Source organism: Haliotis rubra, unplaced genomic scaffold (assembly GCF_003918875.1).
Source record: "Haliotis rubra isolate DU_JTF1 unplaced genomic scaffold, ASM391887v1 Scf643, whole genome shotgun sequence".
NCBI classification, from domain to species: domain Eukaryota; kingdom Metazoa; phylum Mollusca; class Gastropoda; order Lepetellida; family Haliotidae; genus Haliotis; species Haliotis rubra.
The window spans coordinates 360067-377254 of record NW_025767350.1 but is presented as its reverse complement, the minus strand read 5'-3'; the positions used below and the strand labels follow the sequence as shown (position 1 = coordinate 377254).

The window sequence follows — 17188 nt, the reverse complement described above, 5'->3', positions numbered from 1 at the left end:
GTGAGCCAGTGAGTTTAGTTTTACGCCGCACTCAGCAATATTCCAGCTATATGGTGGCGGTCTATAAAATAATCGAGTCTGAACCAGACGATCCAGTGATCAATAGCATGAGCATCGATCTGCGCAAATGGGTACCGATGACATGTGTCAACCAGGTCAGCGAGTCTGATCACCGATCCCGCACGTCGCCTCTTACGACAAGCATGGGTTACTGAAGATCAATATTCTAAGACGGACCTTCACGGGTCTTATCACTATGTTGTGGAGTTAAAGGAAGACTTTGTTCCAGGCCACGTCAAGATTTCACCTTGTCATGTCACTGCGTTTTTCCAGGTGTACAATTGACGTTCCTTTGCATGTATTTGAGACGTTTGGGCAGGATACATTAACCTTTCTCTTAAGGCCTTGCATGGGCACAATTTTGAGATATTTATAAACACATGTACAATGTCATTGGACTGATTATTAATGGGTTAAAACACGCCTCCACTCAAAAGTGCATCTAGTTTTGCAAACATTTTCGTCGATTATAACTGATACATGATCGGAAATTAAATTATTAACATGATTAGTACTCTTTTGTATACTTTCCACAAACTTGGTTTCCAAATTACAACTTTTAGTATTGTCATACATACTCTTTTGAAATACTCTTCATTCATAATTAATATAGTCCTTTCTATATCGACGTGTTCAGAAATGTTTTTCTTTATAATTACACTTTCGGAAGGTGCGGGTTTGACGTTTGTGTATTGTCTTAAATCGATACATTGGCAGTATACCGTTTTAATAGCCAATGGAAAACATTTTAAAAATGGCATTTAGTTTTCATGAAATACATTTCACGGATGATGAAATTATAATCAATTACACTTTGGAACGTGAATGCTTCAAATTGACACATGTATATTTCTTCAGTCGATAAATTGACAGTATATCGATCTTGATAGCCAATAGAAATATGTACAAAAATGGCTTGTAGTTTTCATGAAATTCATTTCACGGATGGTGAACTTATAAGACAACGCGATATTGGATGTGACGCCAATAAGCAAAAGGGTATGTATATCCTAGAAGTTCTATTGATATATTGATCATATGATGCATTACGGCACTGTGTCGTCAGTAGGGTCGGAAGGCACGGTATTCGTTGCTAGGTGTTGTCTGTAGAATACAGTCTAGCTGTTTGTATTATACTGCATTGTCTCGCACACTCAATTAACTTAGACCACTTTTTAAGTGACCGTATTGAACGTCCGTTTTGAAAGTGGTATATGGTATTGAACGGCACAAACAGCGGTGTGCGCCCGGGAAAGCCACATTTGAAAAATATCAATCGCCCCGAAAGCCACAATGAGAAAGGGAGTCAATACCGTTTTTTGAAATAAGCGTCACCCATTGATCATAATGGACTAAAATTGTGTTAGTGACTTGTCCTTTGTTTGTTTAGTTAACATATGAAGGGCGGCTTCTTTATTCGCGTTGAAAGTTTTAGTCAGATGTTGTGTTTTTAACATATGATAACATGTTCTGTGATATAATTAGGAGATAAACCTACTGCGTGGGAAAATCAGAGGTATATAACGAAATTATAATAGCTCTAAATTTCATTTTAAAACCGAACGCCGCGTAGCGTTCGGTTTTAAATGAAATTTAAGCTATTATAATTCGTATATACTCTCTGATTTTCCTGTAGAACTCAGGTTTATCTCCATTCTACCATGACAATTTTATGAACAATTTCAGGTGGAGCTCTTTCTTTGGTTACGAGTCGATACGTGAAGCGGCCTCGCATTCCAATCTCAAGTGGCATCGCCCGAAACGGGGTGATTGGTGGCAAACCGTCAATGACTAACAAACTCCAGATTCAGTAATAACAAATCACGTTTTGTTTTTTCAATGCATCAATCACCAATCATTAACTGATAAGTGGAAAACATATATCAAATAAGTTTAAAAAGCTTGGTTCACATTTGAAAATTCCACCGTAGACCCTTTCCCCACCAGAATAATGGCAGCAACCTCATGGCCTTGACCTTTTCTCGGAAGTCATTGTTTACATTTACGTGCAAATTTGGAAAGATGCGACAGGAGAGCCTCTGGCAGTTTGCGCAAGGTTAACCTGATTGTATGACTGAGATAGACTTTGATATCTAATTACTGGTACTGGTACAAAATTTAAGAGTAGAGGCGCTTTTGCTGTAACGGGAAGTCCGTGTTGTACCGAATTTAGATACTGTTGAATTTTGCGCCCTGTCAACTTGACGATTTCTGACCTCTACGTCTGCGTGCGACAGCTGTGGTGACCCTTACACACTCATGTGTGTACTTTTTGCTCAAATTCAATTCTACGGATATTATTTTCTACATTTTGGAAAATGTTTTGTGACCTAGTGGCTTCAAAGTGTAGTGAATTCAAATTGAATCGGATTCGCTGGCATGTTCGCGAGCCAGATTTGTGGTGACATTTCCCGAAAGGATGGATCAGGACATGAGGGTGTACCTCTGGCATAAACACGGTAACGTAATTATTTATACTTTAATAGACTACTTTAGATCAAGCAGTGTAATGGATAAGAGGGATCATGACTAAGCTTAATAACTTTTTCAACGATATTATATTTTTAGAAAAAAATATGTTGGGCTAAACAGAACGGTTTGCAGATTCTGTTATTGTGTTTTACTACCGCTAAATTTGAAACAGTACAAATTTCAAAATATCATTTTGTTTGAATTGATAACCCAACTGTTTATTTATGTGGACGGAAGGCATTAACATTTCTTCTGCGTTCGATGTTAATGCATCCTCCGTTACCGGATCAAGATCAGTGGCGATATCGTTGACGAAAGCTGATAATAAATTTAACACGGAAATTATGTAGCAGTCTATTGCTGGATCCATTCTGACATAACATAGAATCAACGTAAACATATTTGTTTTTGCTGAATTTTTATTCGGAAATCAGACGATGTTTTGATCTTGTTCGACTGAATATTTATTTCCATGCTTTCGAAGTACTTTTGTATGTATAAACACCTATTGCTGTGATTTACGCAAGTAGTGAGTCGAGCCAGTCATCGCTAACTCCATCTTTAAAGACGTGTAATTTCCGACAGCAAAATCGCCGTAATTTATCGATGCATCGGTAGGTTGTTTGGTGTCCGTCATGTTGGTGGGCAGACAAAAAAATAGTGCATTACCGTAAACCATGTATGATTGCGCACGGAAAATCAGAGACCTGTATAACGTGATTATATACCTCTGAATGACTTTAATTAACCAATCACAATCCAGTGTTTACTGAAGTCATGGTAGAATGATACATGTTAATGGGTCATTCTATGGAAAAGGGCAATTTCAGCTTTTGCTCTTAAGAAAATAGTACTTGTATTTTCTGTATTTTTTTATGCCTTCATGTAAACTACTTTGGTTTGTATGATTGGTATATTGCATCAGCAGAGAAGTTTGGACAAGAACTTTTCATCAAATTTATTGCGACGTTTCAACTTTAAATCAAAACGTCATTACTGCTACGGCGACAAAAATACTGGCTTTGGAAAATCTAGTCATAAATTTTGTTTAAAATCAGCAATGAAATGGAAAGAGGTAGGCGTCACATATGTCACTGTTTATAAGTATATTTGTGCAATAAATAGTCATTCTTCTAAATTGTTTTTTGTTTAGTTTTTAGCATGAATGTAAACATAATAACTAAGGTAACAATAGCTCTTATCTCAAACAGTTATCAGAAAATGATAAAACATTGAATTGACCCTCTATAATCCCAAACAGCATCACTCAACTACGTCTGTCAATTACCCTGGGACAGCTGTGTTAAATTGGTCTTCACTAACCCATGCTTGTCGTATGAGGCGACTAACGGGATCGGGTGGTCAGGCTCGCTAACTTGGTTGACACATCAAATCGTATCCCAATTGCGTTGATCAATGCTCATGCTGTTGATCACTGGATTGTCTGGTCCAGACAGATTATTTACAGACCGCCGCCATATAGCTCGAATATTGCTGAGTGAGGCGTTAAACAAAAAACAAACCAAACACACAAAAAACAACAACAAGCAAACAAACAAACAGACGTACAGATACGTCTGTCAACATATAAAAGAAACAATTTCATGCATACAAAGCCACCACATTCGACTCCAACGGCTTAGTTCTGCAGAGTAACGTACCCTAGTCGTACAAAGATCTGCATGGCGCAGGTGTGAATCCAATACTATCCCTGATTATACAAACTTGTGAGTTCCACCCCCATTAGGCGAACACACCCTGATATGAACTAGTGTTCCTTATTATCAGTGACTGGAACAAATCCTATACATTTCTTAATGTCTTGTAAATGTGTCATTTTACTGGACGCAAATACAGTATGTTACAGAATATCAGTCCACCCAGTTGTGAATGGGTACCTCGTTAGGATGAGAAAGCCACAGTAACTCGGTGCGCCTAGTGGCTGCAAGAGTTGTATACTCCCCAGGGAGTTGAGATTGACCTCCAATGATCGAGGGAAACTACCAGCGCCTTGAACATGCACTAGGTGCCTGGATATGTGAGCTATATAAATATCCTAAAATAACAATAATAATGATAAATTGTCGATTCCCTTAAGGCCAAAATAAAGGTTTGGACTGAAAGAAAGAAAAAATGGATAAAGAAAAATAAATTCATCAAACAAAATAAACCTTTTAGAAATAATGAAAAGCACTTCTACAGGCAACTGAAAACAAAGGGTGATGGTGAACATGACAAACGGCCTCCCATGGATGCCAATGAAAGGTTCTGGAAACAGTTGTCGTCTGTACCCGGCAACTGTAACTTTGAGGCACCACGGGTCCGTGATTATGACCATGCAATGCATGAGAAAGTAACTAGGTCGTTTGTCTGTTACATCTCACCAGATTGCCTGAAAAGTGTTATCAAAAAGTCCAAATCTAATACAGCTCCAGGGCCTGGTGGCATGCGAAACCGGTACTGGAAACTGTTCCCCTGTGTCCAAACACCATTTCTTCACTGCTTCAATTCTCTCGTGGACACAGGTGATGTTCCTCCATGGTTCTGCAAAGGTCGCACAATACTCCTTCCCAAAAAAGAAGACTTGACTGATCCCCAAAACTTCCGCCCTATCACATGTTTGAATACACAATACAAAATATTCACAGGGTGTTTGACAAACCACGTGTCATCTTACTGCTCTTCCAATGATATAATTTACAGAGAGCAGAAGGGGGCGAGAAAGTGATGTTGGGGGTGCAAGGATCAACTTCTTGTACAGAAAATGATTTTGAAAGAGGCTAAAACATATCACCGCAACCTCTCCATGTGCTGGATTGACTACAAAAAAGCATATGACTCTGTCCCTCACGAATCGATTCTGAAGTCTCTTCATTGTATTGATCTCCCTGAGCGACTACTTGATTTACTCAAGTCTTTAATGAGTTGCTGGTCGACTCAACTTAAGATGTACTCGCAAGGGCAGGTGCTGACTTCGGAATCTATTCCAATCAGAAGGGGAATTTTCCAAGGGGACCTTCAGTCCTTTGCTTTTTTGTTTGTCTCTAAATCCTTTGAGATTTCTGCTCAACATAGAGGAGGGTTACCATCCCGGACCTCCTCAGCACAGATCCCCAACACCGCTTACTCATCTCCTTTACATTGGATGACATCGAGCTCATTGCCAAAGGAGATACCAATTTGAAAGTGCAGGTTCTCCTTGTCGAGTCCTCTTCTAATGATATTGGCATGACATTTGGGCTCGACAAATGTAATACTCTTCATTTGAAACGTGGCAAGGTAGTTCATGATGGATCGGTCAAGCTACAAGGGGGAGGAGTTATTGAGCATCTTGTGGAAGATCAGGCCTACACCTATCTTGGAATGCAAGTTCGAGACAAGCTCCAAAATGCCCAGATTCAAGAAAAACTTCGGGCCGAGTACAAATCTCGCCTAATGAAAATCTGGAGCTCAGAGCTAAATGCTCGAAACAAGGTCAAAGACACCAATACTTTTGCTGTGCCAGTCCTTTCCTATTCCTTTGGAATAGTTGATTGGACAAAACGAGACATCCAGAGTCTTGATCGTCTGACCAGAAGGATCATGTCTGATAACAGAGTCCACCACCCTCGTTCCTCTCTTAACCGTTTATACATGCCAATCAATTCTGGAGGTCGGGGTTTGATTAATGTTGAGGCTCTTCATGATAGAAATCTATTGTGTTCTTTTGCACGTATTTATTTATCGGGTGATCCTCTGATGGCGATGTACTGCTGGACGGTACAGCGATGGGAGTAAAACAGATGAAGTCCTTCACCAAGTCTGCCCAGAGTCGGTCTTTTGTGGAGAAGCTTTCCGAGAAGCCATTGCATCGTGTGTACATGCAGTGTGTTGAACGGAATAGCAATCTCACCGACTCCTTCGCCTGGATGAAGTCGGCTGGTCTTAAATGTGAAACTGAGGGCTTCCTCTTTGCTGTTCAGGACCAGTCACTTCCCACTCGTAATCGCCAAAATGTGATTATTACGGAAAATATCAATATGAAATGTCGACTATGTAATGAATTTACAGAGACTGTCCAACATCTTGTCAGTGGATGCCCTTCTTTGGCACAAACAGCATATCTTAAACGACATGATGGCATGGCTCGTTGCTTTTACTACCGTCTCTGACATGTCTGTGGCTTTGACTCCGAGGTCCATCCATGGTACGACCCTGATCATGTCCAGGGCGTCATGGAAAATTATGCTTTCAAACTTCTGTGGAATAGGCCCATATACAGCCTCAGAAGAATTCCTGCTAACAAACCTAATCTTGTCCTTTTTGATAAAGCCAATGAATTTATTTATATCATTGAATTTTCTGTCCCTTTTGACAGCAACGTGATTGGCAAGATTCAGGAAAAGCAATCTAAATTTGCGGACCTCGCCTTTGAAATGTATCGCTTGCATCCCAAGCTCACTGTCGTCAGGCTCCCCATTGTTCTCGGTGCCCTTGGTTTGGTACCTCCTGATCTCTTGGCGCAGATCAGGACAGTGCCCGGGTTCTCCACCGGGAGCACAGCCTTTCTGACACTCTGGAATGCAGAAGGCTGCAGTGTTGGGGAGTCTTCATATTCTCCGGAAAGTTCTTGGTGGGTTCGACTAGGCAGTGTTTTAATCTGTAAAACATAATAATAATTATGGTCAAAATCAAAGTCACATTGATCACCTTCATAAATATTTGTCAGACCTTTTCTCCGTTAACTTTGACTTCTAATTTTGGTCAATTTAAGATGAAATCAATTACTTACGATTTATAGTTTACGATGTATAGTTTACTTGCGTTAAGTGACTTTCCTAGGCATCGCACTAAATGTGCCTACTTGTGCTATCTTCAATCGGATAGTGTTTTCACATAATCATATACTACAAGAATAGAAAGCACTCTGGAGCTAAGGCCGAAGCCTTGCATTAATAAGCCATCAGAGTGTATGCTGTTTTCGTTTATGATTTCTCCTGAGCGGAGTCTTTGCTGTCGATAACTATAACATTAAATGATCGGGGCATTACGCTCTTGATACTTTAACCAGGCTTAAAATATGCTTTAGATCATCTTCGATTATGCATGGTGTTTTTATTTCATTCCACAGTAATAAATACCCTGGACCCATTTCCATCTTCGTTTCGGACATGACATCAAAGTCACAACCTCTATTGATCCTATCGCTTGCTAAGTACATATATTTTCTCTCGGGTCAAAATATATTGGACTGCTCTTTGTATCGCTAAGTTCCATTCAGTATTGATAAATATTCGTTCATTGCTGTACATTCGTTTCAAAAGTAATGTCAGTTTTACCATCTCAATCAATATTATCTCTTATTTACAACGGAGTTTATTTCAAACGTTAATTTTATAGTTGTGTCATTCGGGCTCAAAACAACGTTTTGAATAATGGGCTTGGTCAGGATGTTTCCGTATACGTAAACATTTATCATGTTTTATTTTGTTCAATAAGTGTTGATTTGTGTGAATTGATTTGTTAAAAAATACAAGGTTTTCCTTTTAGTAGTTATGAAAATATGTTTGTTTCGCGATTATTGTATTCTTTCAGTTTTAGTTGGACGATACACTCGTCCTTTAGAGTATTGATTTTAGCATTCGATTAACGAGAGTGTCTTATTGTTGTGTCAAATGCAATTCCCAATTAATATCCGCCTCGAGATAGCGGCCTGGTACAGGAAACTAATAAGTTTCAATCCTGTTCGAACAACCTGTGAAGATCCGGATTAGAATTGGTCTTCAGAAACCCATCATGCTTGTCGTCAAAAGCGACTGACGGGGCCATGTGGCCAGGCTCGCTGACTTGGTTGACACTTGTCCTTGTATCCCAATTGAGTAGACCGTTGGTCTTGTTTATCATTGGATTGTCTGGTTCATTAAGAGACCACCGCCATATAGCTGGAATAGTGCTGAGTAAAAGAAACAACAAGAAAAAAACAAAAACAAACAAACAAACAAACAATATGGGTTCCACTTCATTACCCACCAATCAAGAGAAAGAATTATTAAAAAATACCCCATATCCGATCACCGACGAGGAGAGTGTTTTCTGTGTATGGGCATCTTATTTTAACGTGTTTAACGTAGCTACCAAATTCTGAACCTGGGTCGGTCGCTCGGCCCCAAAAAGCAACACAACCAAAACTGAATAACGACAAAATTATCTGAATAATGTTCTTGATTCTCATTTATTGTAATTCTTATTACAATTTCTCGCGGTCATCAGACTTGTTGCAGCTACTGGTTAAAAGATAAACATTTTATATGACGAGGCGGTACGTTTTACGTTCGAGTAGGCGGTGGTGGAATGAAAAAAGGTTTTAGGGGGGGGGTCGGCAATAAAATTAGAAGGGTCGGTCGGGCGATGAGAAACACAGAAAATAAAATTGCTTTCCTCTTGAGTAGGTTTCACAAACTAGAGTTATGTTATCATACATGTTAATTTGTATATGTGTGACGCAGTAGAAGTTGATACAAATTCCTGTATGTACATATGAAGAACAGTCATGGAGGTAGGATTTTAAAGACCACGGAAAATATCAGTCAAATATCCCCGAAGATCACCGTCCCTTTTGGCTAAACTCTGACTCTTGGTTTAGATTGTCTTCTTTTGGATTGCTTTAAAAATACTCCAATCCTTTCACTTAGAACTTGTGTAAGCACTGCTTTCAAAATAGACACAAAAGACAAAGAGTGTGTTTCATTGACGCTGATACATACATATGTGAGCATCTGATCCCTGTAACGGGAACGTATGGGAAGTGTGAAGGTCCTATACGGCATCGACTTGAAACAACATAACCGCAACATGATGGTCATTATGAAATGTAAAACCGTAACCCGATGCCTGAGGATTGAAAATGATGGTGCTAACATTAAAATAATTATCAGTGTCCATTAAGTTATAGGAAAGCTCCAGCTGATGGACGTCACTATTTGTTACAAACTGTTGAAAAGAGCGAATCCAGCAAATATTCCTGCAAATTTAAGATGGAATCAACCTACGAAATTTGAAATGATCTCACATGAATCGATTAGTCTGTAAACATGATAATACCATTATCACAGTTTTAAACTAAATAAAGGTATTTAAACAGTATACTGTAACGAGTAACTATATTTCCGGTTTTATCTCAAGTGGTCATAGAAAACGCAGAACTTAAATATACATTTCTCTTCTTGAGGGGATTTATTGGTAAAACGACTATTTGTTTATGCCATGACCGCCTGCTCGTTTCATCTATAAAGTATTTATGTAATACTGAACGGAATTATATTGTACTCTTCTTAGGTTGTTAACACGAATGAATGGCTATGTTCTCCTAGAAAGGACATTTTAACACTTTCTTTATATATGGTCATTCAAGAGTTTGTTCAAAATTGTCTCTGGTCACCCAGCAGAAAATGGGTACCCGGTGGGATAATCCATCACTATTAACCTGGCGCTTCGAATTTGACAGGCAGCTTAGGTTATCCAGGGCAATAATAATCAGATTGTGACTGTGCGCTTTGAGCTTGCTTATGCATGGATATATGCACGGTGCAAATGTGCTATTGTTAACATATATATGTTGACCATGAGAATTTTCGGTATGTAGCATTGTCGCGCTTTGGTGGAATAACACAATATCCAATGCGACAAATAGCCACATGTCGCGTTGTCGCATCGTCGCACTGTGGTTAATGTGGACACTTTGTGTTTGTTTTTGTAAGGGAGATAACGCAACAATTCGAAAACGTAACAATACCCCTTGTATGAATCCAATACATGTCTTCCGGTGTATCTCTGAAAAGTACAATTACTGAGGAATCTTAACATAATGTACTCTTGACGGGTTAAGACGTTAAACCATGTGAAAACAAGGGGGCGTTCTGGTCAGTACCTGGTGACACCAACCCTTGCAGCCGTTACTCCTCGACACCGCCTTGGACGGGATGGCACAAGTCGAAGGATTTTTGCTGGAGGAATTCTTAGCCATTCCTCCACCAAATCTGCCTTTATGTCGAACGGCGTTCGGAGCAAAACGTTCGTGTTGACGTCGATAGACACGTTCTCTCCATCCCGTCGTTGCAGGAGGAAACACGATTAATCGCTGAACCAAACGCGTTTCCCGGGTTCCATGCCTGTACCATGTTGCCCATTGGACACGTCGTTGCGGTGTAGTCGTGTCAGGACAGGTCCAACTTTTGGTCGATATGCCCGAATTCCCACTTCTCTCAGACGATTTCTGAAGGTTTGGTCGGACATTCTTCGAAGACCAGGCACCTGTCCTGCAGAGTTGCTGTAGCAAATCGGTAGGCGAAACACCCGGATGAATCGTTCCTCGGCAGGATTGGTCACTCTTGGCCTTCTGGAACGATTGAAGCGGGTGCCATATCGATGCTAGTAATCGAGATATATGGTGCTCTAATGGACGTTGAAGTGTGTTGCAGCGGCAGACAGGGACTCCCCTGCTTCAAAACGTCCAATGGTGATATTTCGGTCAGCAGCATTCAATCTTGGCATTTTTTCTTCGTTTTCGTCTTAAATTTCGTTATGAAATGATGAATTTGGTTTGGCCTTTTGTATTCGATGTCTTTACTCATGTTTCCGACGCCTTGCACATGCATTACGTGGAATACATTTTCTGCATGCACTTTTCATGTATCGTTTTCATTTTTTATGACAAACGTTTGCAAACACATGTGGGATGCGTTTGCTCGCAATACACAACAACCACGACATGATGATCAGAATTGAACCATAGGAATTGTCTACACGAGTACCCGCATTATGCCACATCTCTCTGTTCCATCTCTTAAGATAATCATAGGCTATGGAACCTGAAGATACTGGGCCCTTCGAAAAGGGATTATACTGTAAACTGGGTCCCTGGCAATGGCATCATTGAGTAGTCAACCTTACTATTCCTTTGGGGATAACTGATAAACCAGGAGTCCATGCCATGACAAGTCTATATGTTGCATTTTAAAGATGTCCCACGGAACCTAAATGCTCTGTTCACTTCTTTCAAGGAATAGAACGGCGAACCGGGTACACGATCTGTCTGTACGTTTCCCGTTTAAGATACACATTGAATAGAGATAAAGAATACGGAACCAAATTCACTGTTTTCTCCACTGACAAGTCAAACAAGTATCCAAAGTATATCCCGCTCATCATAGGGTGTCTACCTGATTCATCTCTGATATATACATATGCTCCACCTCAACCCCTCACCTTCTACCACGACAGACCTTACACCCTCACTGCAACCCCCCTACCTCACCTCCAGCCTTATCTCTTTAACCCCACCTCTACCCCACCTCAACCCCTCACCTTCTACCACGACGTCGACACACCTAACACCCTCACTGCAACCACCTTACCTCACCTCCAACCTCATCTCTTTACCCCACCTCTACTCCACCTCAACCCCTCACCTTCTTCCACGACGTTGACACACCTTACACCCACACTGCAACCACCTTACCTCACATCCAGCCTTATCTCTTTACCCCACCTCTACTCCACCTCAATCCCTTACCTTCTTCCAGGACGTTGACACACCTTACACCCTCACTGCAACCACCTTACCTCATCTCCAACCTCATCTCTTTACCCCACCTCTACTCCACCCCAACCTCTCACCTTCTTCCACGACACACCTTACACCCTCACTGCAACCACCTTACCTCACCTCCAACCTCATCTCTTTACCCCACCTCTACTCCACCTCAACCCCTCACCTTCTTCCACGACGTTGACACACCTTACACCCTCACTGCAACCCCTTTGCCTCACCTCCAACCGCATCTCTTTACCCCACCTCTACTCCAACTCAACCCCCCACCTTCTTCCACGACACACCTTACACCCTCACTGCAACCCCCTTACCTCACCTCCAGCCTTATCTCTTTAACCCCACCTCTGCTCCACCTCAACCCCTCACCATCTCCTCGACACACCCTACACCCTCACTGCAACCCCCTTACCTCACCTTCAGCCTTATGTCTTTAACCCCACCTCTACTCCACCTCAACCCCCCACCTTCTTCCACGACACACCTTACACCCTCACTGCAACCCCCTTATTTCACCTCCAACCGCATCTCTTTAACCCCACCTCTACTCCACCCCAACCCCTCACCTTCTTCCACGACGTTGACACACCTTACACCCTCACTGCAACCACCTTACCTCACCTCCAGCCTTATCTCTTTAACCCCACCTCTACTCCACCTCAACCCCTCACCTTCTTCCACGACACACCTTACACCCTTACTTCAACCCCCTTACCTCACCTCCAACCTCATCTCTTTACTCCAACTCAACCCCTCACCTTCTTCCACGACACACCTCACACCCACACCGCAACCCCTTATTTCACCTACCAACCTCAAACGCTGTCCTACCCGTTGCTACCACTATCTTACTGTCAAGCCATCCCCACTTTCTCCTCCACAACACACTTGTACCTCGCCCAACCGTACATCGAGCGCTGGAACCACAGTCGATAAGGTAATCCAATTGTGTTACTAGATTGACGCTAAAATAAGCCAGTACTCTTCGGTTTACATATTACAGTTATATAGATGAGGATTAAACACTCAATCCCAGTTGTAATTCCTATCATGTTCGTATCAGTAAGTTCCTGAGAACTTCAGGTCAGATAAAATACATGACCTTTCCTTTGAAACAGCACTTAACATACATATTGTTAACCTGTTGAAATTTCCTAAGCAATGAGTTGAATGTCGAGATAAATGTAAACGTTGTCCTTAGAGCTAAGTGGACTATGACTTCTAGTTTTGGTCAACTTAAGGTGAAATCAATTACTTTTGCTAAATGTACATACGATGTACAGTTTACTTGCGTTAAGTGACTTTCCTAGGCATTGCACTCAATTTGCCTACTCGTACTATAATATCTTAAATCGGATAGTGTTTTCATATGAACATGAACTGCAAGAATAGAGAGCACTCTGGAACTTCGCCAAAGCCTTGCATTAATTATCCTTCGGAGCGGATGTTGTTCTTGTTTGTGGTTTCTCATAAGTGGAGTCATTGCTGTCGATAACTCTAACATTATAGGATCGATGCATCACACGCTGGATTCTTTAACCAGCCCTCAAATATGCTTTAGATCATCTTCGATTATGCATGGTGTTTTTATTTCATTCCACAGTAATAATTACCCTGGGCCCATTTCCATCTTCGTTTCGGACATGACATCAAAGTCACAAACTCTATTGATCCTATCGCTTGCTAAGCACATATATTTTCTTTCGGGTCAAAATATATTGGACGGCTCTTTGAATCGCTAAGTACCATTCAGCATTGATACATATTCGTTCATTGCTGTACATTCATTTCAAAAGTAACGTCAGTTTTACCATCTCAATCAATATCATCTCTTAATTACAACGGACTTTATTTCAAACGTTTATTTTATAGTTGTGTGCAGTTATCCGCCTCGAGATAGCGGAAACTAATAAGGAAACTACAGTAGAACACTGATATAACGAACTCCAAGGGACCAAGAAATTTAGTTCGTTATATCCGTTGTTCGTTATTCACATTTGACCGCCATCTTGGATTGTAGAGATGTAGACATTGATAAATATGAAGTTTATTTTTATAATAAAATTGAAATAATACATCTACAACTTAAATAAATCTATTTTTTAATGAAAATGCAAGCTTACATTTATAATGTTTTTTCCATTTGTGACATGTCATAACATGCCCGTGCCTTTTTCTTTTATATTTTCATTTTTATGTAATCAGGCTTTCAGTTCGTTAACATGACACAACAACGGGAAATACCTCCGTTTTCGAAGCTTCGTATGAATAACATGCGAGGCGAATCGTGTGGTGTCTGGTATCGTTCGACAGCTCTGGAACATCAACAATATCACTGTACTGTAATAAGTTTCAAGCCTGTTCTAACAACCCGTGAAGGTCCGGGTTAGAATTGGTCTTCAGAAACCCATGCTTGTCGTCAAAGGCGACTGACGGGACCATGTGGCCAGGCTCGCTGACTTGCTTGACACTTGTCCTCGTATCCCAATTGAGTAGAGCGTTAGTCTTGTTTATCATTGGATTGTCTGGTTCATTTAGAGACCACCGAGTAAAAAAACACACCCAAAAACACAAACAAGAGAAAGAATTATTAAAAAACTCAAAGCGATACCCGATTCCCGGTCACCGACGACGAATCGGGTATCGCGTTGAGTTGTTTTAATAATTCTTTCTCTTGTTTTTTTTGGTGTTTTTTTTCTTTGTCTATCTTAGAAACCCATGAGTAGTTTTCACAAAATAGAGGTATGTTATTATACATGTTCCTGTGTATATGTGTGATGCAGTACCAGATGATACAGTTTCCTGCATGTACTTATGAAGAACAGTTATGGAATTAGGAATTTAAAAACCACAGGAAATATCAATCAAATATCACCGTCATTTTTGGCTAAAATCTCAATCCTGTTTTAAATTGTCTTAAAATACTCCAATCCTTTCACTTAGAACTTGTGTAAGCACTGCTTTCAAAATAGACACAAAAGACAAAGAATGTGTTTCATTGACGTTGAAACATAAATATGTGAGCATCTTATCCTTGTAACGGGAGTGTTAAGGTCCTATACGACTGTGACTTGAAACAACATAACCGCAACATGATGGTCATTATGAAATGTAAAACCGTAACCCAATGCCTGAGGATTGAAAAAGATGGCGCTACATTAAAATAATTATCAGTGTCCATTAAGTTATAGGAAAGCTCCAGCTGATGGTCGTCACTATTTGTTACAGTGTTGAAAAGAACAAATCCAGCAAATATTCCTGCATATTTAAGATGGAATCGACCTGCGAAATTTGATATGATCTCACATGAATCGATTAGTCTGTAAACATGATACCGGTAATACCATTATCACACTTTTAAGTTAAATAAGGGTATTAAACGGTAAACTGTAACGAGTGACTGTATTTTCGTTTTTTTCTCAAGTGGTCATAGAACACAGAACTTAAATATACATTTCTCTTCTTCATCTATAAAGTAGTCATGTAGTACTGAACGGAAAAATAATGTACTCTTCTCAGGTTTGTAACACGAATGAATGGCTGTATAATCCTAGAAAGGACATTTTAACACTTTCTTACATATGGTCATTCAAGAGTTTGTTCAAAATTGTCTCTGGTCACCCAGCAGAAAATGGGTACCCGGTGGGATAAGTCATCACTATTAACCTGGCGCTTCGAAATTGACAGGCAGCTTAGGTTATCCAGGGCAATAATAATCAGACTGTTACTGCGCTTTGAACATGCTTAGGCATGGATATATGCACGGTGCAAATGTGCTATTATTGACATATATATGTTGACCATGACAATTTCGGTATGTAGCATTGTCGCCCTTTGGTGGAATAACACAATATTTAGTTCGACAAATAGCCACAATGTTGTCGCATCGTCGCTCTGTGGTTAATGTGGACACTTTGTGTTTGTTTTTTGTAAGGGCGACAACGCGACAACGCGACAACGCAACAATGTTTCCTCTATGATTCCCTTTATGTCTACCCGCGTATCTCTGAAGAGTACAATTACTGGGGTGTCTTAATATGATGTTCTCTTCTTAAAGTGTTTTGACGTTAAACCATGTGCGAGAAAATAGAGTCTCTAAAATATATTGAATAGTTAACCAAGTGGGCGGTAAAAAGTGGGAGGAGCTGAGGTCACAGGATTTGGTCGATGTAGCGATTTGCTGTAAGATCTACGCGTGTGGGACATGGCTCCCCACACCATGACGCTGTTTCCACGAAATCTACCCACCTGTCAATTGCACCTCCTCTCACTTTATAACCGCCCACTTTGTTAACTATTCAATATATTTTAGAAACTCTTTGGAACCTGAAGATACTGGGGTCTTCGTAAAGGGATTAGACGGTAAATCGGGTCCCTGGCAATGACGTCATTGAGTAGTCAACCTTAATATTCCTTTCGGATAACTGATAAACTAGGAATCCATGCCATGACAAGTCTAAAGGTTACGTGTTCCAAGAACCAGGTACACGGTCGCGAATCTGTCTGTATCATTCCCATTTGACTTACACATCGAATAAGCATAAAGAATACGGAATCAAATTCACTATTTTCTTCTTAGACGTTTCACAGAATCCACTATGCAAGAAAATACCCTACCCGCTTCTTTGAAAAGTCAAACAAGCCACAAAAGGACATCCTGCTCATCATAGGGGGTCTACCCGATTCATCTCTGACATATACATATACACTGGACACATAATATTATAGCGTGTCTACCCGCTTAATTTCTCAGATGTACATCGAACATTCATCAAACCGTACCTGTTGGTCATACTTGGATACTGTGTATCTCTACATGGCATTATGCATTCACGAAAAGATTTTCAGTATGTTTCGCATGTTGGCAACTAATAGGTATATTACTTTAGTAACTTAATAATATATTAATAATAGTAGGCTTTAGGTAATTTCTACTTAATAAAAATAACTTACCTGTAGAAGGAATCTCAATGCTTTGTGAATCTGATCGTGAAAACACAGCTTGGAGAAATAGTCCCAGTATAAGCATTGTTGAGAAGTATGAATCTTGTTTCCGTGTTATATCTCTAT

The 17188-nt window shown here is 40.3% G+C and overlaps 1 protein-coding gene across 1 annotated transcript in view; it reads right to left on the bottom strand.

Moving 5' to 3' along the window:
* Positions 1–17188, bottom strand: part of LOC124256920 — a 31038-nt gene extending 13850 nt beyond the window's left edge. Inside the window, exon 1 of the mRNA XM_046690892.1 lies at positions 17072–17188. The gene's annotated coding sequence lies outside the window, so the exon portion shown is untranslated. The remainder of the gene's footprint in view (positions 1–17071) is intronic.